The sequence below is a fragment of the Phasianus colchicus genome, chromosome 2, assembly GCF_987193195.1.
Source record: "Phasianus colchicus chromosome 2, bPhaCol1.hap1.1, whole genome shotgun sequence".
In the NCBI taxonomy this organism is placed as follows: Eukaryota; Metazoa; Chordata; class Aves; order Galliformes; family Phasianidae; genus Phasianus; species Phasianus colchicus.
In genome coordinates, this window is record NC_143437.1 from 86,933,942 (window position 1) to 86,961,232 (window position 27,291).

The 27,291-nt window shown below is 38.4% G+C and overlaps 2 long non-coding RNA genes across 2 annotated transcripts in view; one reads left to right on the top strand and one right to left on the bottom strand.

The window, feature by feature from the left end:
* The window catches only part of LOC149919169 (uncharacterized), a 29,491-nt gene extending 14,451 nt beyond the window's left edge, over positions 1 to 15,040 (top strand). The window contains exons 2-3 of the long non-coding RNA XR_016464829.1: positions 1,333 to 1,542; positions 14,354 to 15,040. This is a non-coding gene — a long non-coding RNA (uncharacterized LOC149919169). The remainder of the gene's footprint in view (positions 1 to 1,332; positions 1,543 to 14,353) is intronic.
* On the bottom strand, positions 4,278 to 7,066 carry LOC149919170 (uncharacterized). The gene is made up of 3 exons (XR_016464828.1): positions 6,738 to 7,066; positions 5,664 to 5,732; positions 4,278 to 4,615 (listed from the first exon to the last, which is right to left on the bottom strand). It is a non-coding gene; the product is annotated as an uncharacterized LOC149919170 (long non-coding RNA).
* Positions 15,041 to 27,291: the final 12,251 nt, after the last annotated feature.

The following is a 27,291-nucleotide window of genomic DNA, read 5'->3' on the forward strand; positions in this document are numbered from 1 at the left end:
TGTTCACAAGGAGTTCTCCCTGAGATAACAAGTGATCTATTGAAATGTATAGTAATTCATGTAATCAAAGCTTCATTACACATCTAAAGTGAGCTTAGATGTGCAGACTGAAGCTAAACTCTTTACTGAGTTAGAGGAGATAAAATAACAACCCTCACACTATGAACAAACATGCTACAGAGAAAAAAAAGTTATTCCAAGTTGCAGTGATTTAAGTCAAGAGATTACTGAAAATTATATTGTAAGCTTTATAACTGCTGAGTTTGCAATATGAATCAAGCATTCAGTTTAAGCTTGTAAATCAGGAGTCTCAGAGAGGTTATTTATTTTTTTTTAAGTGTAATAACTGTGTTTTCTTTCATGCTTTGATGTGTATGGTATAAAATGGAAGTTCATTAATATTAAATTTGGCTAAGGTAAGAAGGAGATTTCTGTTCTAGATGAGAGGATGGGGAGCTTCTAATGATTCACAGAGCCAAACACTGTTGCTTCTTATGGGAGTAGCAGGCAGCTGCCACACAAAGCACAAGCTTGGATGTCGCATGCTGACATACTTGGTCTACCAGAAAGAAGTAGTATGTATTAGAAGGGATTTTTCAGCATTTTAAGTCTTGATGAAAGCTGATAGTAATTACTACCAGAGGTATTCTTTGAAAATGATTATAGTGTTGAGTGAGGAGATACAGTCAGGTGCTAGTGGCAGTTACCTGTTCTGTAGTTAAGTTACACAGTCAGATACAATAAAACCCTGGGAACTCTAACGATTTTGTAGGGTGTCTGGGACACCAAAAGGTGTACAAATGGTCTATTTGGGGATTCTTTCTGTTGTCAGTCTCATGATCCTATGTTCTAGTGTCCCAAGATAGCCTAAGGAGAACATTACTCATCACAAGAATACTAGGCTCTTTTTTTCTTTTTCCCCAAAGATATCAAGTACTAAATAAGCTGACTTTCTTTTAATGTAAATGTACATATAGTTTAATGAAGATGACTTTTTAGTAGCTGTGAAGTGATGCAATAAACATCTTCTTGTATTAAATATATAGACATACAAAAGTGAGTGAATATTCTAATGCAACGTGGAAAGCAGTGGAATTTGTGACTCAGTTCTTGATCCTCATTTAAAGAAGTGATTTATATGGCTGCATTGATGTTATTTATGTGAACATCAGTACTTATAGCACTATGCTCCAAATGCATATTGTTATTGTTGTTGCAACATCCTAATAGCATATTAATAGTATTGTCTTCGTTTTGATAAGTGTTTGCACATGTCAGTACACATAGATCCCTTAACTCTGCCATTTTTTTTTTTTAAATGTCTATGGATAGGCTGATGGGGAAGATGATAATGCAAGCTGGCTGCTACAAAACCCAGCAATTGTGGGTGTGATGCTGAACAGGTTACAGCTGTGCTCAGGAGAAGTTTCCACCACCCAGCTTGGAAGCACTCCAACATGCCTCAGTATGCCTCAGAAGGATCTGCTTCTATGTCTATGCTTTGGAATGGGCTGGTAGAAATCATTTATCAGTCTTCAAGAGGTATGTCCATATGTAAACATTATGTACATACACACAAGTAGTAGCCCTTTGTGGTGAGGATCTTATCATCACAAAAACAACACTCCAAATCTGTTGATGGACAGAGGTGGATTGTCATCAACAGAGATCAGAACCAGAAAGAATATGGATAATTAATCAGGGATTTTAGGGAAATTCACTGAATTGGGGAATCTGAGTTTGTGTCACTCATTGAAACTTATATTCTTGACAGTGGTCTGATCCATACTTCCCTACTGACCTAAGGAAATAATAGGGTAGCAGATCTGGGTGGACTGATTTAACGAATTCAGATTTGTTTTGCTGTGAGTGCTTTTGAATCTTGTGTTTTGAAAATGAAGTTAAGAGCAAGACTCCTCTGACATCAGTAGCATTTGAGTTGGATTCTCTTATAGATTCGTTTCTTATTATTCTCGCTGTATTTAATTCTGTGACTCTCTAAGTAAAACTATGATTGATATTTGTGTAATTAAATTCAGAATACAGCAAAGAGAAAATCATCAATAAGATAAATAAATGGTAACATTAGTCATCTAGGAATGGTGTGTAGAAAAGCAGAAATTTGAATTCTTAGAACAGATTTTCACAGTGAATGTAAATGGCCCATTCACAGGAATGTGTTACTTCTGTCTTTTATATCTGGAATGTTCTAAAAGTACAAGTCAGTTGAAATTCTGTTATTTTTCTAACACATATGCAGAGTTTAACAACATTAACAATCCAGCTATGGAAGATGTTACTTGATGCTTTCTTATTGTGGATCATTCTTTGATCCAATTTCCAAAAGAATTACTGAGTATATTACTAGGACATGAATTTATGTTGTAAAGGGATATTTACATTCTTAGCACTCAAACATTTTCAGTGTAGAAGTAGAGCATATTTAGAGCAAAATTCAGAGCACGTTAAATTAGAGCACCTACAAGGAGATCAGCTATTTTCTTCTAATGTTCATACAGGTGTTTATTTTTTTATACAGTTAAGTTGTAATGAGGAACAAAGAGGAGTAACAGTGCTTTTCTTCATAACTTACCCATGTGTTAAAATGGAAATAATACAACAGACTGTATTAATAACATTGAAGGACAATGTTTTAACTTTCTTATTATTTTTTTTTGCAGAGAAATGACCTTGTATTTCATGGAGTTAAAGCTGATCTCCACTTTTGTTTTAATAGGTCTTTCTGTTTTTAAAGGTACAAATATGTTTGTATTTATTTCTGCAACTACAGAACTAGGGATTCAGTTTAATATTAAGCTTAAACTGCTTTTTGTCTTGTTTTCAAAAAAATCAACTCTCTTCTAGTTGGTAGAATGTGTTGAATATCAAGATGGAGACACACACACCAGGAATGTAAGAGGGGTGAAGCACCTTTCCTATGAAGAAAAGTTGAGGGAACTGGGCTGGTTTAGCTTGGAAAAGAGAAGGGCTGCAGGGAGACTTCATTGTGGCCTTCGAGTACTTGAAGGGAGTGTATAAACAGGAGGGGGAACGGCTGTTTGTGAGGGTGGATTGTGATAGGACAAGGGGGAATGGTTTTAAACTGAGACAGAGAATGTTTAGGTTAGATATTAGGAGGAAGTTTTTCACTCAGAGGGTGGTGACACAGTGGAACAGGTTGCCCAAGGAGGCTGTGGATGCCCCATCCCTGGAGGCATTCAAGGCCAGGCTGGATGTGGCTCTGGGCAGCGTGGTCTGGTGGTTGGCGACCCTGCACATAGCAGGGGGGTTGAAACTAGATGATCTTTGAGGCCCTTTTCAACCCAGGCCATTCTGTGATTCTATGATTCTATGAAATGTGCTTGGCTTCAAGATTTTTGCAGCAGATTTAGTGCTGCCATAATTGTAGTCTGAAGGCTGACAGCAGCGAGGCACTTCAGCTAAGCTTACAAAACTGAATCCTATCTGTTAAGTAACCAAGTGGATGCAATTGTACTTTATATAGCTGCATAAGAAATACATTTCCTGACAGAACATTCACTTTTTATGTCTAATTACCGATGAAATAAACAATTGTGAAGAGTAGGTATTTTATTCCCAGGGCAAGAAGTCATTGTTAAGTCTGGGGAAGGAAATGTATCATACCTTCCAACTACTTTTTCATTTTGGAAGCGTGTTTACTGTAGAATGCCTCAGGTAGCCAAAACAAGGAAATTAACACAAATCACATTAAGCTTTTTCAAAGAAGAAGTCAAATGCAATTTAGATGCAGCCTCATAATTTGTGGGTATCTGGGATTGTCTTCTCCATTCCAAATCAACAGAAACTCCCAGTTTTAATAGGTGACCAGTAAACAGGTCGATAATTGTGCCTTTGTTTGACTTCCTCTGTTGCAGCTGACAGCACTTCAGGCATCACCAGCACCAAAGCTCTGAATGCCCATGGCATCCAGGCTGAATCTGAAAGAAGGGCAGCATCTTCTCTCCTTTGAATTGACAAACACCATGGTTTTAAGATATGAGTCTGGAAATAAACATACCAAATACATTTTCTATTGGCAGCATTTCTAGATAGTAGCTACCTCCAAAGACCAACTCAGCTGCTGAGGTCAAACAAATTGGCTGAAGGCTGTAATGAGTGCTAATTTTTGTGGATGCATACCAAACAAATGAAAGAAGTAGACTTATTTCCAAATTGCAATGTTTCAGTTTCTTCAGGAAATCAGATAGTCTGAAGGAAATGAGATAAGCATAGCTGAAAAATTAAACTCAGGAACATTAGTATATCCTTCAAATCCTGCTGTACAACACAGGAGATCTGGGTAAGTCATAAACTAAAATTGTCTTTGTTTTGTTATTAAGGGAGATGAAACACTAGTAAATAAAACCCTGTTAAAAGAAGATTTAAATAGTATTGGTATTAATCAGCATCTTGGTGGACTGTGATATAGTACTAAGATCTTTTCACAGCTTGTCTCACTGAGTTGTTAATTGCAGTCAATTACACATATAAGCACCACAAGATCACTTCCTCTGGTTGTGCTGGGAGGCAACCCACTTCAAAGGGGCCAGGAGATGTACAACCCGCATCCATGGTGTTTTCAGCAGAAGTTTGCCTGAGATAAAAATGCAGATATGGACCTTTTATTCTTTGAAGTCCTCAGAAACATAGCTACTTAATATCAGGAGGCCTCATGGAGCCAAATCCTTTAAATACTAATCTCAATATTTATTCCTCAGCATCTCTTGATGTGGGTCTCTCTGCTGCATTACAGTGCAATTAAAATGGCTATGTGGAAATCATTAGAAACGTGATTTACCAAATATATCATTTCTGTATTTGCCAGCAGCAGGCTCTAACATGCCTTGCATGTATTTTCTTACAGTGTGGCTTATCCAAATGGCTTTTCATCAGAGTACTTCATCACTGTGACTTTAGTGGTTGTGAATGGCAGTCTGCAAATTTAGTGATTCTTGACGGCAAAAACCACACCATCCTTTGTGTCCTGACAGACAGGCAATTTCTATGTCTCTTCTATATCACTCCAGATAAAACTGTCATGCTCAGTTCAATGTGAGCAAAGATTTTGATGGTTCTTGGCACAAGACAACATGAAAGAAACTAATGCAAAGTTACTGCTTGTTTGCCAGGACGTCAGTCCTATCTCAATAAATAATGAGACCAAAGCTTGCAATACATTTTGCCACTGAACCCATGTGGGTCACTTTTTTGAGTGTTTATCCTGCTTTTCAGTAAGCAAGCTTTTTTTTACAATCGCAGATTTTCCTATCACTCCTGGTGTTAATCTCTTAAAGCATGCACTCTTTCTCATTACAGTCAATGTCTTGTTTTTCATTTATGTGTCAGAAGCAATCTTTGCATTTATGCTTTTCTCCTTTGCTCTCCAGATTCTTTTTTCTTTTCTTATTTATTTATCTTACAGAAATCAGATTTAAAAATTGTATTTACTTGTTATTAAAAAAAAAAAGATATTCTATTGCTATATATTTTTTAGCTAACGACATCAAACAGCATTATTTAATCAACATCTCCCTCTAGTGGTAACCACCGGGCTCAAACAGGAGTGATTGCTGCTTGCATGCTGTACACTAACAGATCATGGAGCTCTGTGCAGCGCCGACAGCCATTCTTACCATACTCACACTCAGCACTGTGGCTGTTAACCAAGGCCAGCATTTGTGAAGTAGTTTGCCATTTTACTTTTGTCCACCCTAAGAAGGAAAAAATTAAGATGGAGAGAAGCCAGTTAGATTAAAATTGGGTGGTGGACTTCTAATATACAGTGTTGTCCCTGAGAAAGCTGTGAATAATGCATGTTTGACCTTAAAAGAAATCTCAGTTGCATAAGAAAATTGATTTATAGATGAAAAAAAAAAAAAATGAGATCAGCAGAGGTGTAATTGCCTTATGCTCAGTACTAGATCAGAAGATTTTGAAACTCCTCCACAGGAGCTGAAATATGGCATCAATGGGATCAGAGGGGGGTTAGCAGTCTGCTTGGTGCATTTGCTTGATTCCTGTATTTGTTTATTAATTACTCCTGTACCGTGCCTAGTTAGAAGAAATTACCTTAGAGTCTCTCCAGATACTCTGAAAGCAGCTTGCAACACACTGTACTGCACTGCACAAAAAACCTGCTTGGGATCATGCTGTATGTTTCCCTGCACTGTGTGCCTGCGTTCTTCCCAGTACCATGATTGCTTTCACTAATAATTACTCAGTATTAGCTTTCCGGTTTCCCTTAATTATCTGCCTTGTCTAAGAACATGCAGTTTCCTTATCAACTGCTGAAATGAGATTACACAGAGCAGGAGTGAATTCCAGGCTCTGCTTGCACAGCATTTGAGGGGTCAGCTTGTGGAAATGAAGACGTTTTGTGTTAGTGAGGCAGCTGCTGTTGCCTTCTGTCAGTTCAGAAGGGATCACGGGCATGCAGGTCACCCAGCAGGGCCTGTGGGGGGCCCAGCTGGTGGTAACAGAGGAGGTCTCCCCTGGTGTTTGCAAAGAGGCAACTCTGCCATGTGACTTTCCAGCCTTTCTGATACGCTCTGGGAAAAAACAGCCTTACTGTTCCTCACACAGCAAAACCAAAATCAAAACCAGGCTGCTTTTCAGTTCCTGGACTCGCTGGTTGCCTGTGTTGGTGCAGCAGGTCCTGCTCCCCTCCTCAGCCCTGCCTCCTCCCACTGGCCTGGCCTTCCTCCTGGAGAACTTACCAGATGCTGGGGAGCAAGGACGTGCCAGCTCTCTGCTGCTTCTCTGTCCCCTGCCTTCAGACTTGTTGAAACTCATTTGCCAGTGAAGCTCTGCCTTTGGATTCCCCTTTAATGACTCAGAAAACAAATAATGCATCTGTGGCCACCCAGGAGGAAGTTCTGGGCTCAGTGTCACTGGAAACCATTGTGTGAGCGTGCTGGTGGGATTCTGGGTGGAGATTCAATGTGGCCACCTGTGGAAAATACAGCTTGCTGTCCATGAGCAGCTTTTCGTGGAAGTACTGCTGATTCCCCTCCAAACCCTATTTTACTCATAATAAAGCTAGCAAGGGCAGAAAGGACAGTCTGAAAGAGTTACAAGTATTACAGTCGTATACTTTAATTCTGGTATTATGCCAAGCTGTTATCACTTATGCTTTCTGGCTCTCTGTTACGAAGCTAGCTCTGCAGTGTATGCTGTGGGGCTTCAGGTTCTCTCGCCATCTAGGTTGGGCTGGAGGAACAGCACTGTTAAGAGTGGGGCGGACTCTCTTTAAGAGTGAAAATCTGGCAGCAAGCGTAATTTTTTGATTGCCTGCATGCTGTAATCCCATGTCAAACTGCAAACAGCTTCCCACACCTCCCCCTTTGGCTGTGGGAAGCACCTGGGCTCTAGGAACTTGGCCCTGGTTTGGACTTGCTTGGCTCCTCTTGGTGAGTAGAAAACAAGGGCAATGGCCCATTGAGGACAGCTCTTGTGAGATTTAAGATTTTAACTATTCATTAAGAGAATCAATATATGCTTAGATCTGTGGGGGGAAAAAAAATCCAAAATTGAAGTTTCCTGGTATCACTATGAGTGAGCTAGCAGGCAAAGCAAGAAGCACGTGGAGGAAGCGAAAAGTTTTTAATCATTGCTGTCATAACAATGCCTTGTTATCTGACTTCATCTGTGCCATGCCACGGTGTTTTGCACATGTCTGATGGGAAGATTTCTCATGCTTATTTATCAAGCTTGCCAGACTCTGTAGTCTCAGTCCTATTAGCTTCCATATATGCCATTGCCCAAGGAGGTTGTGGATGCCCCATCCCTGGAGGCAACAACGGCCAGGCTGCATGTGGCTCTGGGCAGCCTGGTCTAGTGGTTGATGACCCTGCATGTAGCAGGGGGGTTGAAACTAGATGATCATTGTGGTCCTTTTCAACCCAGGCCATTCTATGATTCTATTGCTGGAATCACTGCAGGGTTAAAAGCAGAGCCACTGCCCTTCTTTCTGTTTGCACAGCCCCAAACATCCTCCAGGACCACAATGATCAGCGCAGCAAACCTGGAAGGTGTTATTCCTCTTGTGTAATCAGAGGGTGGCTGGAAAGCACTGCAGTCCAGTGCAGTTGTTTAAAAACATTCAGCAGTAACAATTTCACTTAAAGTGATGCAGTACAATTGTTCTGGGTGATTCAGGAGGGTGAGGAAATGTTAGAGTCCTGGCACAACTGTACAATTTACATATATATATATATATATATATTATTTCAAATGCTCTCTGGATGACTTAAAAAAATGATTTTCGTCATAAAGACAATGTATTTTCCTCATGGAAAATTAGGTGTTAAAGGTGATGAAAGTTTGAGAGGGCTGCCTGATGGATGGAGTGGGTTTTGTGTATTTTAAAGACCTGACACAGGGGAAAATCATGCAAGCATAGTGTTCTTTTTAAAGATAGCATTAAAATGTACGAAGAGTAAGTGAGTGCTTTGAATAGCAGCAATGTCACTGTTTAATCTAAATCTTTATGAGGGCATTTTATGTGGAAATGGTAAATGCAAAAGCATGAGGGAGGAGAATGAACTTTCACCGATAAGATAAAGCTGCATCTTTAGACACTTTTCTCACAGCTTCTTTAAAATCCACAGAACTATGCTATACACCTTAGTATAAAGAATTCTGTCTGTCTGTCTCATGACTTCCTTATGACTTGAAGTAATTGGCTGGAAAACAATATAAAATCAGAAAAGTAAAAATGGCAATTTAGCTGACAGGCTGATTAATGTTGCAGCATTTTCTATGTTATGAATATGTCTCTCTTTCAAAGGAGTTCAGCTCTTTGACTGTCATAAATTCTCTCCGCAGTACCTTTGTCTGTCTCCTGTAGTTTATTATTGGAGTCCAGAGTTGAAATGCGTGCAACATAATGTCATCGTCTTCATTTACAAGAGAGCCATAAAATTGTTATCAATAAAAGCAGCCGTTAATATAAATGACTTTTTCCCTAAAAAAGAGTATCTGAAATAGAAGACAACCTGAAGCAAAAGGAGTGAAGGTGGATTTTACACCTTGTCTCCTGTATGTATCTTTTACATCACTTTTGCTGTTGTTTTTCCACATCCAATTGGCCAATTCCAACGACATGTGAAAAGAGCTACACATCTCAGAGTTAACAAGTTCTTACGAGCTTTGTGAAATGCGATAGCTAAATAGAGAGAGAGATTGGAGTTTGCACTCCCTGTTTTGGGAAAGACAATGGGAATTCAGCATCTGTTCTACTGATTGGGCAGCAGACGTTTAGTATGCCACATCAGGGGGCTGGGCCTGCTGCAGCTTGGTCTGCCTTTTCCTGTGAGCCAAACTATGGAAATGTTGGTAGAAGACATGGGGAAAAAAAAAAAAAGTGCTGGATAATTCATTATGGTGGGGATAAGTCAGGATCAGAAGTCACAAAACATAATGAACAACCCTTCCTTTATTTTGCAGCTCGTTTGCAGTTGAACTGTTAGAAAGTAAAATGCAACTCTCTCTGCCAGTGCAGAGATCACTATTTGTGATTTCAAAAGTGAGAGTGAATTTCAGCATTGTAGTATGATGCTTGGAAAAGCTGCAGTACACAAGCGGTGATACCAATGAATCAACGTAGCTTTCTTCTTGTTAATACTGAGTTGATGTTGTGGAATTTGCAGAATTACACCTTCTGCTGATACCCTTTTTCTGATGACTTTCCTAAACCTTTCTGCTTTTTTTTTTTTTTTCTTTTTTAAATTTATTATTTTTATTATCTTCTGCTTTTCTGTCCCAAATGGAGATTGCATCACTTTATTCTGACCATTTTTCTCTTCTCTCTTTAGATATAGAAGTATTTTTCATTCCTTCCACAAAGCTGCAGTACTGCTTTGGTAGTTCATTCCAACCATGGCTGTATTTTTCATGTGTGTGAATCTACAAACACCAGACAGACAACTTAGAAGATGGTATAGGGAGGTAAAGATATATGAATTGCATTAAGGTCTTTACAGCACTGTTCTACATTACTGGTGCATATTTCTAAGTAGGTTAACACATCTGTGTCTAATACTGATAGCTGTTATTCAATCTGTTAGGGAGATCAAGGAGAATTTGGGTTTATGGGAGTTTGGGGATTCCAAGCTATAAAGGTATTAAAACTTTATATCAAAATGTATAATGTTCACCACAGAGCTATAAGGTATAGTAAAAGTTGATGGCATCCTTCCGGCAGTACTCTGAGTATTTTAATATGTATCATAGGTATCATTAAATCCATATGCAAAGAATAACTCCCAATTAGAACATATAATATCCAGATTTATCCAGGCATGTCCTCTTTTTTCAACACCACTTTCAGAGGAGTTAGAATTAAAACACTTCTTTTAAAAAAACATTTTTTTTCTGGTATGTTTGGGCACCTGCAGCCCAGTCAAAGCTCCTGCAAAGTCATTGCATCTCCTCTACAGTGAGCTCAGATCTCCTTGTACTGTGCACTTGCCAGATGTGAAAAGCATCAGAACTGGAGTGCATGAGCAGATCAGGCACAGATTTGAGTCTGTTTGCTGGCAGATTTATGCTGCCCACAAGTGTAGGCAGCATACATATATGTGCATCTCATTTATTTGTGCATATATATATACGTATATATACAATATATACATATATACATATGTATGTTTTTGTCAGAAAAATTCTAGATAGAAATGGTGCAGCTCAAAATCCAGTGTACTATCAACTAATCTATTTGTTAATATATGATCATTGTTCACAGCAGTGAAACGAGCTATTACAATTAGAGCACTGAGGGAATATGGGATGTAGATGCAACTATGGAGCAGCACAAAGCTATCTGAAGGTCATTCATATTAATTCTGAAATTAAGAGTGATAGGTGAACTGGCTGCATGCAAGCTGATTGATGGATCTGTGGCAAAAGCATATGTTGGCTCAGAGGCAGCACTGAATGATACAGATTTCCTCATGTGAATCAGAGCTGTTAAATCTATACAGGGCACCACTGTGCCAAGTAGATTTACAAGCTTAGATCTACACTTTTCAAGAGTTAAAGACCAGGGCCTGAGCTTTTTTCTTCTCTGAGTATCAGTACGTAGTATGTGTGAGTTGGTGATGATTGTTTTTTTTCTCTGTTTTAATCTCACATGCTGAGTATCTAATTGCAATTTTATTTACTGTAGTTGGTCAAACTGTGATGTATTTAATTCTGTTTATATCTGTAAGGAATTCATGTTTTCAATGCTTGTCTGACATGAAGTCAGCTTCCTCCGAGAGGCAGAGGGACTGGGAAAGGCAGAGAGGAGGGCAGGAGGGCAACACAGCCAAACATTGTTAATCAAATAATTACAGGAAATTTATGAGGTGTTTTGTAGGATTTTCTATTAATGGAAGTATTTCTTCAATTATTTCTACTTTATTTTCCTAATGTTTCTAATTCTCTTTAACTATGGGACTACCTTTTCCAGCAACTAATGTGATACAAATGTGCAAAAGAATGTTATTAGAGCAAATCTCAACTTCTGCAGACTCTATGAGGAAGAAATGCCAGTATAAGCCCCCCATATGGAAACATGCCCACAGGTTCAGCAGGTCATTAGGGTATTCCTTAACACCCTGGGCAAGAGGTAACTGTAGTGGGAGAGAAAACTAAGCCCATTTTGCAAATTCAAGTGTACCTTCGTTGTAATGTACTTGATTTTTTTCTCACTGAACTAAATCCAAAGTTCATTTTCAACTCACTTCAATAGGAACCAGGGGAATTTATTTTCCTGGAGGGAAAACAAATACAGAATAGTTATGTAAGAAATTAAAGGGCTGCAAAACAAAATAAAATAACCAAACCAAGAACTTGAGATCATCACTGTAATAAATTTAGCTTAGAGAAACATGCAATGAAATTATGGTAAAAGATTAGATAGATCCATTTTAATATTAAGATGAGTAATAACGTAATAAACTTTTTCTAAAATAGTACCCCAAAATGATATGAAAGTTTTAAAACTTTAACTGTATCATTACTTTCAACAACTCTGTAAGCAAACTATGACTCATAACAAGAATTCGTCTCCCACTGCTCTAAAAGGTCTCAAGGGACCATAATTTGCCTTTTCCTTGCTTTAGGGACCTGTAGGAGATCGTAATTTCATGTATAGTTGATTAGTATTTTCAAATTCTTACAGCAAAGAATACCAGAGTAAGTTCCAAGGCAATTCTTTTATTGGAGCTGTTTGTTATTGTGCTGCAGCCAAAACCTGATTGTATCATCTTAAAAGAAGATGAAGGGTTTAAAAAGTCATCAGCAAAAGTGTCTGTGCTGTTTTTCTTACTTTCACAGTTCTTTGTACATCTTCGTTACTCGGCCACTGAGCACTGCCTACCATGTCATGAACTGTAGGCAAAAAACATTTATTTTCCAAACCAGGAGTTAAATACCACAGCTGAAATGAGGTGTTCTTAGTGATGCTTTCCAAAAGTAGTCTGAGTGTAGAAAGAAAAGGTAAGAGATTATGCCAAACTTGGAGAATGTGCAAGAACAAGCTTGTTTTGATTCACAAATTTTAGGTTTATGTCTAGGTCTATGTTTACTTCATGAACTTACACAAAAATTAACACGTTAATTTTACTAATCAAATACTTTACTAAGACTTGAAGTGCTTATCTACTTTACCTCTTCCTCCCTCCTTGCTTAAACTCTCACCAATGCATTTCAGTGTTTGCAGACCACAGTGACAAAATGAAAGCACACAATGTTTTCTCAGGTTTCTTGCCATACAGTAAAACATCTGGGGTTTTGTTACTGTTCGTTGGATTTTATTGTTTTTTTTTTCCCTTGTAAACAAAAGTCTAATGGCTTTGTTCTGTGCTATTTCCTTGCTCTAAACAGTCTTTGCCTTCCTAATTCCTTCATTTTTTTTCTTAGCTATTTTTAGTGTTTCTCTCTACCTTCTGCTGCTGTGCATTTTCTGCTTCTTCCTCCATAGGGAGAACTCTCTCCCTGTATTTCCACCCATTCCTAGCTTCTCATTTTGAATTTGAGTCACAAGTAGAGCAGTCAATCCTTTCCAACTTCCCTACTGTCTTCATGTCTTCTCTGCTGAGAAATAACACTGTTAAATATAATTTTGTCACAGTCAAGGAGGGAGAGGGCACAAATCACTGCTGCCTGTGGGACCATGGGAGCTGCCCTCAGCCACAACTCAATAAGCCATGATCAGGTCCTTACAAACCAACTCTCAGCTGGAGATAAATCTCCTGGAAAACGGAGATTATTTTCCTTGCTTGCATGCTTGTAGTGTTTATTTTCATGGGATTATATGCCATGTGCTACTTACGTTGCTTGCCATGCTCCACACTTGGCCCAAAGAAACTCCAGGAGACAGCTCTGCAATAGGCATATGCTAGCTCGTACAGTAATTTCATCTCACAAAGCCGGTTGTGTTTGCTGGAACATGTATTTCCTATAAGAATGTCTTTTCTTTTCAAATGTAGCAACAAAATAAATAGCTTGTGCAATGGATTGGAGCATTTTAGATGAGGATACATGAACCATTAATTCTACAGTTTGTGTAGTGCAGTTTTTGTACCCTCAAAGAAAGCAGTTTAGTGTAGTCAGTCCTGTTTGGTTTTCAGTTCATGAAAGCAGCTGTAAGCCCCCAGCTCCTCCTGCAAATCCTGGGAATTGTCTTGAAAGCTGTTCTCAGGACCCAGGCCCCAAAAGCCTGTCCTGTGATTATGTAACTGGGAGAGAAACAAAATATATATTGGGACACCAAGGAGATATTCTGGGGAAGATTCATAACCTAGAATATGGGACTAGAGAGCAGATCTGCTAACATTCCTGATCACCATTTACCAGATATCATACAGAAAATTATAGCTTTAGGTAAGTTGTTACCAGTTCTTGTTCTCCATTTTCTTTTGGTGTTACTGTCCTAGAGATCTTCACAGGAGTTAGAATATGAAAATGTGTAATCATTACTTCCCTCCAGTACTTCCATAATCTTTTTCTTTTAAGTTACAGCCGTAAGAAGAGTACATATATTCTGGAGAATATATTCATATTCACTGTAACATTATACTTCTCAAAAAGACCTCTGACTCCACTTCGTATTCATTGGGTAGAGTTTCTTCTTACTGAATTTTTTTTTTTTCTCTTCTCCCTCCCCTTTTTTTCTTTTTACTTTCTTTACTGATATTTGCTGATAAAATATCAAAGTTGCTCTTCCCACTGGTCTTTGAAAACATGTCCAGACTAATTGTGATCATGCCATGGGACAGAATAGCAAACAAAAGAAAAAATAATTCCATCATTGCAAGGTGCAACAATTTTCCTTCTCTCTCTACAGTATGCCCTGAAGCAGAACAAGACACACTTTCAGATTGTTAACAACACATGGATAGAGCTGGAGAAACAGAACCACGGCATCAAGAAGCTCTATACCTTGGAGTCTACTTTATAAAATAATAGAATATTCCCTTCCGTGGGAAGGGTCCCACAAAGACTATCAAGTCCATCTCCTGGCTCCATGCAGTTCCACCCCAAGTTCAAACCCAATGTCTGAGAGCAGTGTCCAAATGCTCCTTGAACTCTGGCAGATGGGAGCTGTGCCCACAGCTCTGGGCAGCCTGTTCCATGCCCACCACAGTCTGGTGCAGACCCTGTCCCTAACACCAGCTGCCCTGCCCTGACACAGCTCCATGCCGTTCCCTCGGGCCCTGTCGCTGTCACACAGAGCAGAGCTCAGCGCTGCCCCTCCGCTCCCTGTGAGGAGCTGCAGCCGCCATCAGGCCTCCCCTCAGCTCCTCTGGGAATGCACCAAGGGACCTCAGCACTCCTCACACCTCTTGCCATCTAGAGTCTTCACCATCTTTGTAGCCTTCCTTTGGATGCTCTCAAATGGTTTTATGTCTTTCTTATATTGTGGCAATCAAACCTGCACACAGTGCTGGAGGTGAGGCTGTGCAGAGCAGAGCAGGACAATCTCTCCCCTCTCCCAGTGGTAGCGCGGGGCCTGGGGCACCCCAGGCTGCAGTTGGTTCTTTGGGCTGCCAGGGCACACTGCTGGCTCATGTCCAACTTGCTGTCAACCAGAACCCCAGATCCCTTTCCATGGGGCTGCTCTCCAGCCTCTTTTCACAATTTTGTCTGCCAGATGTTGCTATGGAATGAGATATTTCATTTTTTGGATCTATCTCCCATCTTGAGTTAAGGTTTTCCCAGATGAACCATAAACTTGCAGTTACTGGACAAAGGGAAATGGGGTTTTAATCCCTTTAGCTGCTATCATACGTCCCTCTATTCTGGTCTTACTAACATCCCACTCCCGTGAGAGGGTCAAGGGAGAGAGGAAGCTGGGTGTAACAACCATGCCCAAATTTCCCCCTGAGGCCTGCAATGTAAATCAGAGACACATTTCTGTAAGTGATAGGATATTGAGTTACGAGGACGGGAGCAAATGGGCAGGAAGAATCATCTGGTTTGGGGAGTTATAGGTGGGGTCATAATGCTGGTGTGTGCAGGTGTTTTAAGGCTGCTTTAATGAGGCAGGTTCTCTTTCTTTCTTTCTTTCTTTCTTTCTTTCTTTCTTTCTTTCTTTCTTTCTTTTTTCTTTTTTCTTTTTTCTTTCTTTCTTTCTTTCTTTCTTTCTTTTTTCTTTTTCTTTCCTTTTTTTTTTTTTCTCTTTCTCTTTTCCCTCTCCTTTTTTCCTTCTTTAACTGATGAACACTTAGTGAAACTGAAGTTGAATTAATTTGGATACTGGTGTAATAAATAAGGATAATTTGTCTTTTAACGTGCTGGAAATGTAGGAGGAAGCTTCAGTAACCATTGGCAGCTGTTCTGTTTCTCTGTTTTGAGGAAGTCTTAGTGTGGGGTGAGAGACAGTGGGTCTACAATACTTAATATCTATTTCTAGAGTAAGTACGTGACTGCTGGTAGCAGTCTTTGGAGCTGAGCTTCTTGTTGGAAAATTCCCTGTAAGGCATTCTGCAGGTGAAATTTGTCCTTGCCTCTTAATCAGTTCTTCAGGCAGGTTTCTTAGAAGATGAGAGCTAAAATATCCACGAGAGGTTGTGCATTCACTGTGTTTCAGCTTTTGTAGAAACCTGAATGTATAATACGCAATGCGATCAGAGTTTAATCAATGTTTTCTCCTAGAAAAGCTGTATGCTATTAATAATTCAAGGGAAGTGGAGCGAGAGGGACAGGCATTCATACTTTACTTTAATAGTAGTCTTAGTGTCTCCAGTTTCTCCATCTCAATGAGGAAAATTTCAGGTCATAGATTAGGCTGTGCCCCTGGATATTTGAGGGACTTGTAATAAACTCTTTTGTGAGTCCTAGTCCTGCAAACGCTACATTGTGTGCACAACTGTTATGTTTATTCACTGACAAAGAATTATTAGTGATTATTTCTGAGCCTGACCTTGTTTAGAGTCTTCTGTAAAGCTTTCCCTTCTGGTATTTGTGGTGGAAGATAAAATAATGGCAAGGATTCTTTTATTGTTTTTATTTATGTGAGTTTCAATATGTTTTAAGAAGCCTTTAAGATGGGAGATGAATTTAATTTCTATTTTACACTAAAATTTCTTTCACACAAGTATTTTCCATGTTGGAATATCAAATTTTCCAATGTTATGAAAAATTCAGTTCAAGCCTGCTTATAATTCTTACAGCACAGTTTTGCTTCAGGTAATTGCTAAGAGCATAGAATAGATGATAGACTCTTAGGAACAGCTTTCAATCTTCTGCTAGCTTTAATAGGTGGGTCTAGGTGATTTTAATTTGTGATGTTTGAGCTGCTGCTAGAAAAAAATCACTTAGCTTCTGAAGGGCTCTCCTCATGCAGCTGCTGTTGGAGTATTTTCTGTTTCATAAAGGTGAGTTAGTTTGATTTGACAATACATTGTATGGTGAAGGAATATTTTTCATATTTCCTTCATAGAAATTGAGGAATAAAGAGACTGTGGTGGGGAAAAAAATACAACACACACATGAAAGAAATAAAAACTCGAAAAATCTGATATTTAAATTTCAGCTTTATATAGTCCGTTCTCTTTGTACTGCTGACCAGCATTCAATCTGCTGCCCACCCTAGGAAGTTCACAGTAAGTGGATGCTCACTGAAGCTTTGGCATTAGATACCTGTCAAGAATCACAAACAGAAACTAATTTTCTAGGACATCTTTTGAAATAAACACTAAGGAGAGTTTTAGTATGAGTGATCCACTGGGTGGCAGACGTACATCAGAAAAAAAAAAATAGTCAAAGAATATAGAAACATATGGATCTATAATTCTAGGCTTCTAGCCATCATTTAATGTATTTTGTAACATACATACATGAATCCTCCATCTGAGCTGGATGCATTTGAAAATAACATATCTCGAGACAATAAATTATTATTTTTTACTATTTTCCCCTTTCCATATGTAAGGAGAGGTAAGCTGCATGCTCACATTCTTGTCACTTCTTTCTTTTAATTCTCACCAACTCCAGGAGGACATTTTCAGAAGGTAGAAAGACCTGGGCTGCTTGCTATCTCATCCCACACCACTTGGAGGAGGAACACTGGTGAAAGTGGAGAGACTTCTGTAACCCCTGCCCCAACTGCTCTTGCCCCATTTAGCTATAACTTAAAAATGCTGTCAATAATACTGAGGATATGCAGTTTCTTCTCTAAGGTGCATGTTCCCACATGATACAGGTCCTTAGGCTGGTTGCTCTTGTCAGAAACTATCCTTTCTTCTTGCCTGGGTCTGTAACTTGAGGTGGTTTTGCCAGCTTAATGCAGAGTCACAATGGGTGAGAAGTAAAGACACTTCAAGGGAAGTTAAAAATATTCACAGTGATTAAATCCCCACAACTGTATTCCTTAAATTTTAGTTAAGCATAGTGAAAAAAGAGAAAAAAGGGACAGAGTTACGGGCAGAGTCTGCAAGTGTTGGCTTTTGGTCCATTGGCTTTGAAGGCAAACAAGACCCATGTTTTTTTCTCATTTTTCCTGCTAGACATACTTCTCAAACACAGTCCATATGATTTCCTATGTATTTCTGTCAGAAGTAGATCAGTCTAATAAAAGATAGTGATGTAGTACATTTCTCATGTCTGCGTATCATTACAATTGAATCTAACATTCCTCTTTGCAAAAAAAATAAATAATTGGGATACATAATCTGTCTACTGTAAATCCCAGAAATCCTAGAACTGACCCAAGAGATCCTGAGGGCTTAAAAGAACGTAATATTTTGGTTCATCTTTTGTTTTGCTTTGTTTGACAAGAAAGTAATCAGTAGGTGTTAAGTCACTCCAAAAATAATGCCTCCTGTTTATTTTTATGGAAAGTACAACAGATACTAAGAGCACAATAACACTATTTGATAGAGCAAATTCCTAGCTAAAAAAACACTAGTTTTCAACATACTCAGGACCATTAGCTGATTTGTACAGATGAGCTGATCGAGGCGCTCCTCATTTTGTGGTGTGGCAGCTGTGCATGGCTCTTTGGAAAGTCAACTGTCTTTCATGTTGCTGTGACTACTGCTGAAACACACCACCCACTGCCTCACTGTGTTCACATCCACAGTTTGGTCTCCATAAACATTCAGCAAGCATCAATGAATGTCAATAGGTGCAATTTTTTCCTTATGGAGGAATTCAAGTCCACATTTTGCTTAATATGTGCTTTCATATCAGATACCATTGGGGCAGACTGCCTCTTTGCTGCCATCTGTCCCATGGCAACAAAATGTAATAGAGTGTTAGTGAGAGCGTTCAAGTTCTACAGCCATACCACCAACACCCACCTCTGATGCCATGGGATAACATAGTAAATTGCGAGGCATAACTTTTGTTGGAGCAGCCCTTGTATAACTTCAGTTGCTACTACTGCTTTTTTTTTTCTTTTTTTTTTTTTTCCTCCTGCTGATTTAGCTATGTTGCCAAAATTTGTCCTTTTCATCTGCCTGTTCTTCTGCTGTCCAAATAGCCCTGCTTCAACTCCTTCTCTACTCTCTCCCTGCTCCTAGCTTCTTCCAATGCTTTGACAGGGGTAAGATGCAGTAACCAGTCTGGTTAGTCACTACAATGTTTTTGTCATGTTGAACTTAATATCTGATAACTTTTATGTGTCTGGGAGGTTTGTGGTCCTTTGACAGAAGAACTGCCTTGGAGGTGGGCTAAGTATGTGGTAGAATGGATTTATGCTCATCATCTGAACGGTTACATCTAAATGTATGTGGAGTGGTTGACCTGGAATGCTTTTAATTTATACTTTCAAGAGTGTAAAGATAGTTCCAAATACTGTATTTCTAGAATTCTTTCTTTAGAGAAAAACGAATGCCAAATCAATCATAATAACTTGAATGAGGTCATCTATATCAGGCCCAAGCTATTCCTCAGCACGTCTTGAAATCTCTGCAGTGAACTAGAGGAAAGAAACAAACTGTTAAATTTTGCTCTGCCATGACTCTTATTCCCTTATTAAAACTTATTCCACTTGGAATGCCACTGGTAGATATACATAACATTGTGATAATGTATGGTTTCTTTCTGAGCCACCTTTGTGTATATGTATTTTTAACCAAAACAGCTTATAGCTATTTTATCTGAACTTTAACAGCTATTTTATCTGAACTTTGAGTCAAAATCTAGAAGTATGATACTGTTGAACTTGCATGGAGGAATACACAACATGATTTATCTGTATTTGTGGAAAAGCAGAGGTTGGTAAATAAAATTAAGCTGTCTAAAAAGTCTTTACAAAACTCTCTACAAAACAGTTGAAGAGTTGTTGTATCTGCAAGCAGTGATTTTAGTTTATTTATTTAACTGAACAGTAGTAACAAAATTTAACTAGTACTAACAGATGAGAACAGTACAGGTTAAAAAACAGTGCTTTCCAGTTTTATATATATTGTTATGCGAGATGCAGATTAAGAAAGTTTTGCAGGCACACTCTCTAGAGACTCACACATTGATCAGATCCAAGTATACTGTCAGGAACAGCATCTCCCAGTTTGCCCGAGTTCTGTGCTGGTGGCACGGAGGGACCACAGCACTGGACAGCCCTACTTAGAACACTGTTCCACTGGCTGTATTTCTCAGTGTGTATTTCCATTTCAGCCTTCACCCAAACCACCATCTGTGCTGGATCTGGAATTTGTATTTTTTTTAACAGGGAAAAGCTGAGCAGATGAACAATAATACCTGAAAAATAACTGAGTTTAGGACAAAAAGCAAATTTCCAAATCAGATTGAGGAAGAAGAAATGATATATAGCTTTTTATGAAGCTACAACATTTTAATTGTCTGCTTTTTCTCTCAAATGCAAACAAAACTCAGTATCTTTGTTCATGTCTTATTGGATTAATTGAATACTTTTAAGTATAGCTTTAATATTTTATGTCTGGAAATCCATACTACATCCATCACCATATTTCTTTGTTATCACTTAGAAAGTATCCGGTTTTAAAATCTGTATTGAAATTAGAATATTACTAAAACATTTCCTAGGAAATTAACCTCAAGCACATCTTGTCAGTATCTAATTTTGATGATGTATAAAATGCTCATTACAAAATTTGCATGCAATAAAAGGAACCCATCATTTTAAACAGATGGTTAAGAAAATATAAAATTATTAAATATACAGGAAGAGAGTGCTGGCATTTTTATTTTATGTGTGGTGAGGGATTCCAAGCACAGGATGAGGGATACCTGGAGTGCTTTCACATTTGCTTTTGGCAAGACTACACTCCATTATCAGAAATAAAATATTTTTTATTTAGAGAAAACACAAAACCATCCTCATTATCATCTGCTTGTGCCATTTTCTGGTATTGCTGTTGTTCCTTTGTTTAAAGAAACAACAAATAACACAACATTTAACTAATCCAGACCATCATTAATTAATACAAAAAGTGTACTCATGGGAGGTGTACATTATATGCTATACTTGAAGGACAAGTTACAGCCTTAATGACACCATATGAAGCGGACACGCTCATTGGAAATGCAGTGGTTTACAACACTGCTTCTGTCCACTTGAGCATATATATTTTCCAACAAAATAGTCCAAATTTCCAGTAGAAAATGTCGAGTGGAAGGACGTGCTGGAACTGCAGAAAAAAGCTGGAGTGGGGAAAATGTTAACTCACAGAGCAATTGACTAATTTTGGTTGGTCCCTGTCCCATTCCCCACTGACCTTTCAGAAAATGAACCATGGGATGAGTCATTCTGCAGTCCCACCTCGTCACCTCGTCTTTCCTCCCCCCACTTTGGGGCTGCTGAGAGGTTGTAATGGAAGTTATCTTCATTTGGCTCATCCATAACAGCATTTTATGTTTTATATATTTTATAGCATTTCATAGTATTTCATGTTTAATTGTTTCCTTTTCCTATTTCATTATCTCTTTTCCTTCTTCCTTCTCCTCCTCCTCCTTTTTTCTTCCTGCCTCATATGCAAAACCATCCCTTCACTTTTCATGACTTCAGGTAAAATTCAGTATATTGCATTGTAAAATTATACACTTAGGAAAAGGAGCTCATTCTCACTTCTTCTCTAAAGTTCATCTTAGCAGTTGTTTTAAACCGAATTTTGACTTCTCAGTTATTATTGCTTTTTATTATTTGATTCCAGTTTACCACCATGCATGTACTACCAAGAGAAACCAGCTCAGTGCCACACAAAACACTTTGTCATCTTTTTCTTGTATGCCAAAGGGCTGTACTCCATAATGATGAGGAGAATGATAATACATGTAGAACTTTAAATGAATTATTTTTGTCATTTCACTTGCTAAATTTCCAGAAATCAAGTCCCCAAAGACACTGGATCAGCTTTTATGCTGGAGTCACAATTTTATTGCAGCAGTTTATTGCCTAACATTGAGTAATAACAGGATGGACTTGATTATACTTAGAGCAGTAGCACTTAGAATTACAGAATTGGAAAGAAAATCTGTGCCTGTTCTCTGGGCTACCCAGGCCCCAGAAGACTTGAAAAGGAGTCAGAAAATCCCTGAGACATCACTGCACACCACTGGGAGCCAGAGAAGCCTTGCAGCTTCTGAGTCAGCATGTCATTTCAGGAGTGTGTGTTTCCTCAAATGCAATTCAACTTTATTTATTTATTTTTCCCCCTGATTTCTTTTTCCTACCTCTTCCCCATGTTTATTTGTTTTCCTGGCTGTGTGTTCATATTTTAACTCTTGAAAGAAAACTGGGGGAATGACCCATTTACTCTTTGGAAATCTGTGTGTGTTAGGAAGACTATGAGGGAAAAGTTTCCAAAGCCTGACACCATGGAATTGTTTCAAGTATCTGTGTTGAAAATACCCAACTCCCCTTAAATACTCTTAATTAGCTTAGCTATAGTAGCCTGCAAAAAAAATTGTCATTATCTAATTTCTGGAATGATGTTGTTATTCTGTTATCACACTTTGACAGCTGTCTTCATGTTCAGTAAATAAAGTCAGTAAGTAGTTGACAAATTGCTAGGAATAGAAGCCTTCAGTACAAACTTAGCTTACAGTGGCTGCTTCCTGGAGTTGGCAAAAGAAGCACAGTAAAATCTGGGTGCTAAATATGCAGTATTAGAGTAACGGAATAAAAAGGAAAAACGTGTGTTAGCTATAAAATATTCTACTAGAAAGCATTGCAGATCATGAATAATTCCCACCACAGTCATCTATAATACTAGAAGTAGCACAATTTAAATTATGTTATACATATGTGTGGATACAGATGGATTTTTTTTAGAAAGGAAATATATAATGTCTTGAACAATCTGATGGACAGTACAACATAAACAGTGAGCTTTTAATAAACTTCTGTTATACTGTTGTAAATATAATACTTCTGTGTAGAAGGCTAGAACATGAACTAAGAAGTTATTTAGCAATGTAATGCTCCTTGATATTATAGCATTATAAAAAAGAAGAAGACAAATTCAGGAAAATTAGACACACATAAAAAGAGGTACCTCCTAGGGTAGAAAAAGAGGGAGAAGGAGGAAAGAAAGTAGAAGATGGCCCTATCTTTAAAGCAAGTAGTTGATGGGGAAATGTATCTCCTAGCATGAAATGCTGGCCTTAAGGAAGCCTATCATGGCTCTGTCACAGATTTTCAACAGGACCAGTTTTCGTAGAATCATAGAATGGCCTGGGTTGAAAAGGACCACAGTGATCATCTAGTTTCAACCCCCTGCTATGTGCAGGGTCACCAACCACTAGACCAGACTGCCTGGAAATTTCCGTCATGTATGTTCTTTTTCTAGATTGATTGTTTACAGAATTAGCTAGAAATACTGCAGAGATGCTGTGTTTTACAATATCTGACTTGGTCTGTATTCACATTGGCTTCTGTAGCTTTAAGGACAGTGACACATAAGTTATGATAAGAATGTAAATGTAAATCTTAACATAGAAAACATACTGTTCTTAAAGTGATAATAAGGACTATTTGTGAAGTCATGTACTAAATGGGGCTACCTTATTGCTCTTAAAATTAGGAATTAAAAAAAAATCTGCTCTTAAAGTCAAAAGTGGATTAAATAGAGTAGTAGGCATGACATGCAGTATAAAAAAATAATGCAAGATAAGAAGAAAAGCTTTTAATGATACTGATAAATAAAATGGGTGAGAGGTTGCGTAGGCAAAGTGGGAATTCTTTATAGTTGGGCATCTGTAAGAATAAATCTATCAATCACAGAATCATAGAATGGCCTGGGTTGAAAAGGACCACAATGATCATCTAGTTTCAACCCCCCTGCTATGTGCAGGGTTGCCAACCAGCAGACCAGGCTGCCCAGAGCCACATCCAGCCTGGCCTTGAATGCTTCCAGGGATGGGGCATCCACAACCTCCTTGTGGAAATTATTTATGATGGAGACTATAATTTCCTGATGTTCCTGACAGTATATATACATTTTTTCCTGTTTATGGTTCATTAACTTACATATCCTTAGTTTGCGTTAAGCTATTATTTTTAAGACTTAATAGTAATTAATTACTTTTCATTGACTTTCAGTAATTATTGTAATAACTGATGGAGACTTATTTTTCAAACTGTTTTTTTTTTTTTCCCCTCTATCCCATAGGAATCTACACAAGTTGGTCCAAAACTCATGCCATGTATTTATGAGGGCTGCTCTGAAAGTAATACCTCCTATTTTATAATCTTTTCTACCTCTACTGTCATACCACCAATATCTGCCTTTGTTGTTGTGGGCCAACATAATAAAATAGAAAGCACTATTTTCGGAGCAGCCCTTATACACAGCCTGCCACCTGGCACAAGCAGCCACATTCACCTGTTGAGTTAGGTTTAGCATTTGATTATTGGTTTTGCCTGTAGTTGGACTGAGACTGCTGTGGTGTAGCTTGCAATTCTCACTTTTCTGTTTGTTTTGCAGATGTTTCCCTTAGGAACCATCTAAAGGAGACAGAGTATAACTGCCCAGGTAGCCTCTGGTGTTGCTGAAAAGCCACTTTACAAAGTAGCTTTATAGAGTTTTGAAAAGTCACCCCAAGTTCAGCACGACTTTATTCTTGCTAGGGTTGCAGATGAACAGAGTGACATACTACTCACTCTCCAGCATTGTGGTGTTATTTTAAGGCATATTTACATATATCTAATGCATTATTTACAGACATCCTAGGATTCACTGCAAGAGTCTGAGGTCTATGTCAGTACTGTATCCAGTGAGTAACTATGACAAAAATGCATAGTAACTGAATAAACGAACTTTCGTGGTTCTCTTTAACTTTTTCTTTGCTCATTTATGTTCTGTGCACAGAGAACTCAGTCTTTTTTTCTTTCTTTTTTTTTTTTTTTTAAGTACAAATTTAACAGAAAGAGTTGTTGGAATTGTTCTAGCACAGCATAATTCAGAAGTCCCTCTCTCCTTCAGGATTAAACTCTTGACTGTTTCTCAGTCCAAAAGAGAAGCTTGTATTTTCTGCTCTGTAGAAATTTCATGTGAAGCTCCTGTAGACATCTCTGCACTCTCCTCATATAGGAACTTTCCATTATTTTACTCTCCCATATTATCAGACACAAGGCTCCAGTCCACCATTACTGACTTTTGTCCCAGGAAAACTGTGTGATCCTTTGTAAATGAGCATTATTTCTTACAGATTTAAATCCTGGCTCTCTAAAAAGTTTTGGAGTACTTTTCAGTTCTCCCAGATGTTCCACCCATGTTTTATGGGAACAGATGAAGTCATTTAAGGATGTGAGGATGTTTTTTGATCCTCAGAACTTGAGTTATACTTTTTACAAACATCTGAAGTGTCCCCAGTGCATTCAAGATTCTAAAAGGCAGCCTGTATCACTGAAACAATCCACAGGTTAACCTAACAGCTGTTTTAACCCCCCCACCTCTGAACTGTATCCAATTGGAAGGATATCTGTATTGGATAAATGAAAACTATGAATATATTTTACTCCTTGTCTATTATTCAAAATGTCTCTTGCGTAATAACGTGAGTGATCTTTACCTATCTCTTTGTAAATTAAGATTTTCATAAACTGAAATCTTTGCATCCTTTCATGTCTGTACCAGCTGTTTAATACAACTGCAACTGTGGAAGATTGTGGTGAATGTTGCTACAAGCCACCCTCTAGGATGACATTTAATTTCCTTTTAACTACTATGTGATATGCAGAAAATCCAATGGAGAAAGGGCTCCTATTCCTTGAATCGTGTTTCCCTGCTATTACTCATCATATCTGCCCAGTTCTTGTTTATAATTGGAGAAGACAAGGTACAAAGAAATTGTTCTATTCACCTTCTTTCATTAATTTCTATGTAAGTAAATTTCTGTTGGGTCTCTTCGTAGATTTTTTTTTACTCCTGGGTTTCTCCACTGCTTTTGAGTTCTGTTCTAAGAGGTTCTTAACCACCAGCTCTGTTGTATACTTTTTCCCATGGATGCATGTTTTTCAGCTGCACTTTCATAGAACCATAGAATGGATTGGGATGGAAGGGACCTCAAAGATTATCTAGTTCCACCCTCACTGCTGTAGGCAGGATTGGCAGCCATTACATCAGGCTGCCCAGGGCCCACCCAATTTGGCCTTTTAACACCTCCAGAGATGGAGAATCCACAGCTTCTCTGGGCAACCTGTTCCAGTGCCTCACCCACTCTGATAAAGAATTTCTTTCTAACATCACCTAAATCTTCCCTTTAAACCATTCTGTCTTGTCCTACCACTATCAAACCACGGAAAAAGTCAATTTCCCTTGTTAGTAAGTCCCACATTAAATACTGGAAGGCCACATCAAAGTCTCCCCAGAGCCTTCTTTTCTCCAGGCTGAACAAGCCCAGCTCCATCAGCCTTTCTTCGTAGGAGAGGTGCTCCAGCTTTCTGATAATCTTTGTGGACTCCTCAGAACCCACTTCAACAACTCCATGTACTTCTTATGCTGGTAGCCCCAGTCCTGAATGTACTAACCCAGATGATGGAGCCTCTCTTCCTTCTCTCATACCAACTGTACCACCCAGCTTTGTGTCATTCACAAACTTGCTGAGGATACGTTTGATCCCACTGTCTATGTCATTGTCATTATATTCATCCCAACTATACAAAAATCTTTCATATGCAGGACCAGTTTCTGGTTTTTGAGTCATGCTAAGAATTGTGCCCTGAATTAGTATAACACGACGCAGTGAGGAGAAGGGAACTTAGCTCTTACTTACGTTTGTTGCTTTTCCTTGATAAATTGAATTATTTGAGATTTTTGTAAATTCTGCCAAGGCCTTCAGGGCAAAGACTTCTTTATTTTTTTAATTTCAAAAGTTTATGTGCATTTTAAATACTCATCTTGTTCTGTGTTAACAACTACAGTTACTAAAAATCAAATGTACTACTTTTTTTTTGAAAAGACCTATTTAAGAATAACCCCTTAAGGGTTATTCACCTTGTGTTATTCCATCCCAAATCTGTAGTAGTATCCAAGGATAAAGACTTAACCGAAATCTTTTTTTCTCATACCCTGGAAAAGTCTCCTGTTCCAGTGTTTTTGTAGAGAGCTGGGGCTCCTAAAGCAGAAACCTAATTTAAATGTTTGTATCTATTGCCCACGTTGTCTGCATTATCATTAAACTGTTTAGGGCTATCACTTTAACTATGGAAATACAATTTTCCGAACATCAAGCTTTTTTAAAGCAATGGTTTAAATGACAGGGATTGTGGAAACTTCTGTTTTGAAAATCCTGGCATCCAACCACTATTTTCCAGTTGTTTATTTCTCATGCTTTAGCTCTAGTTTCTTTTTT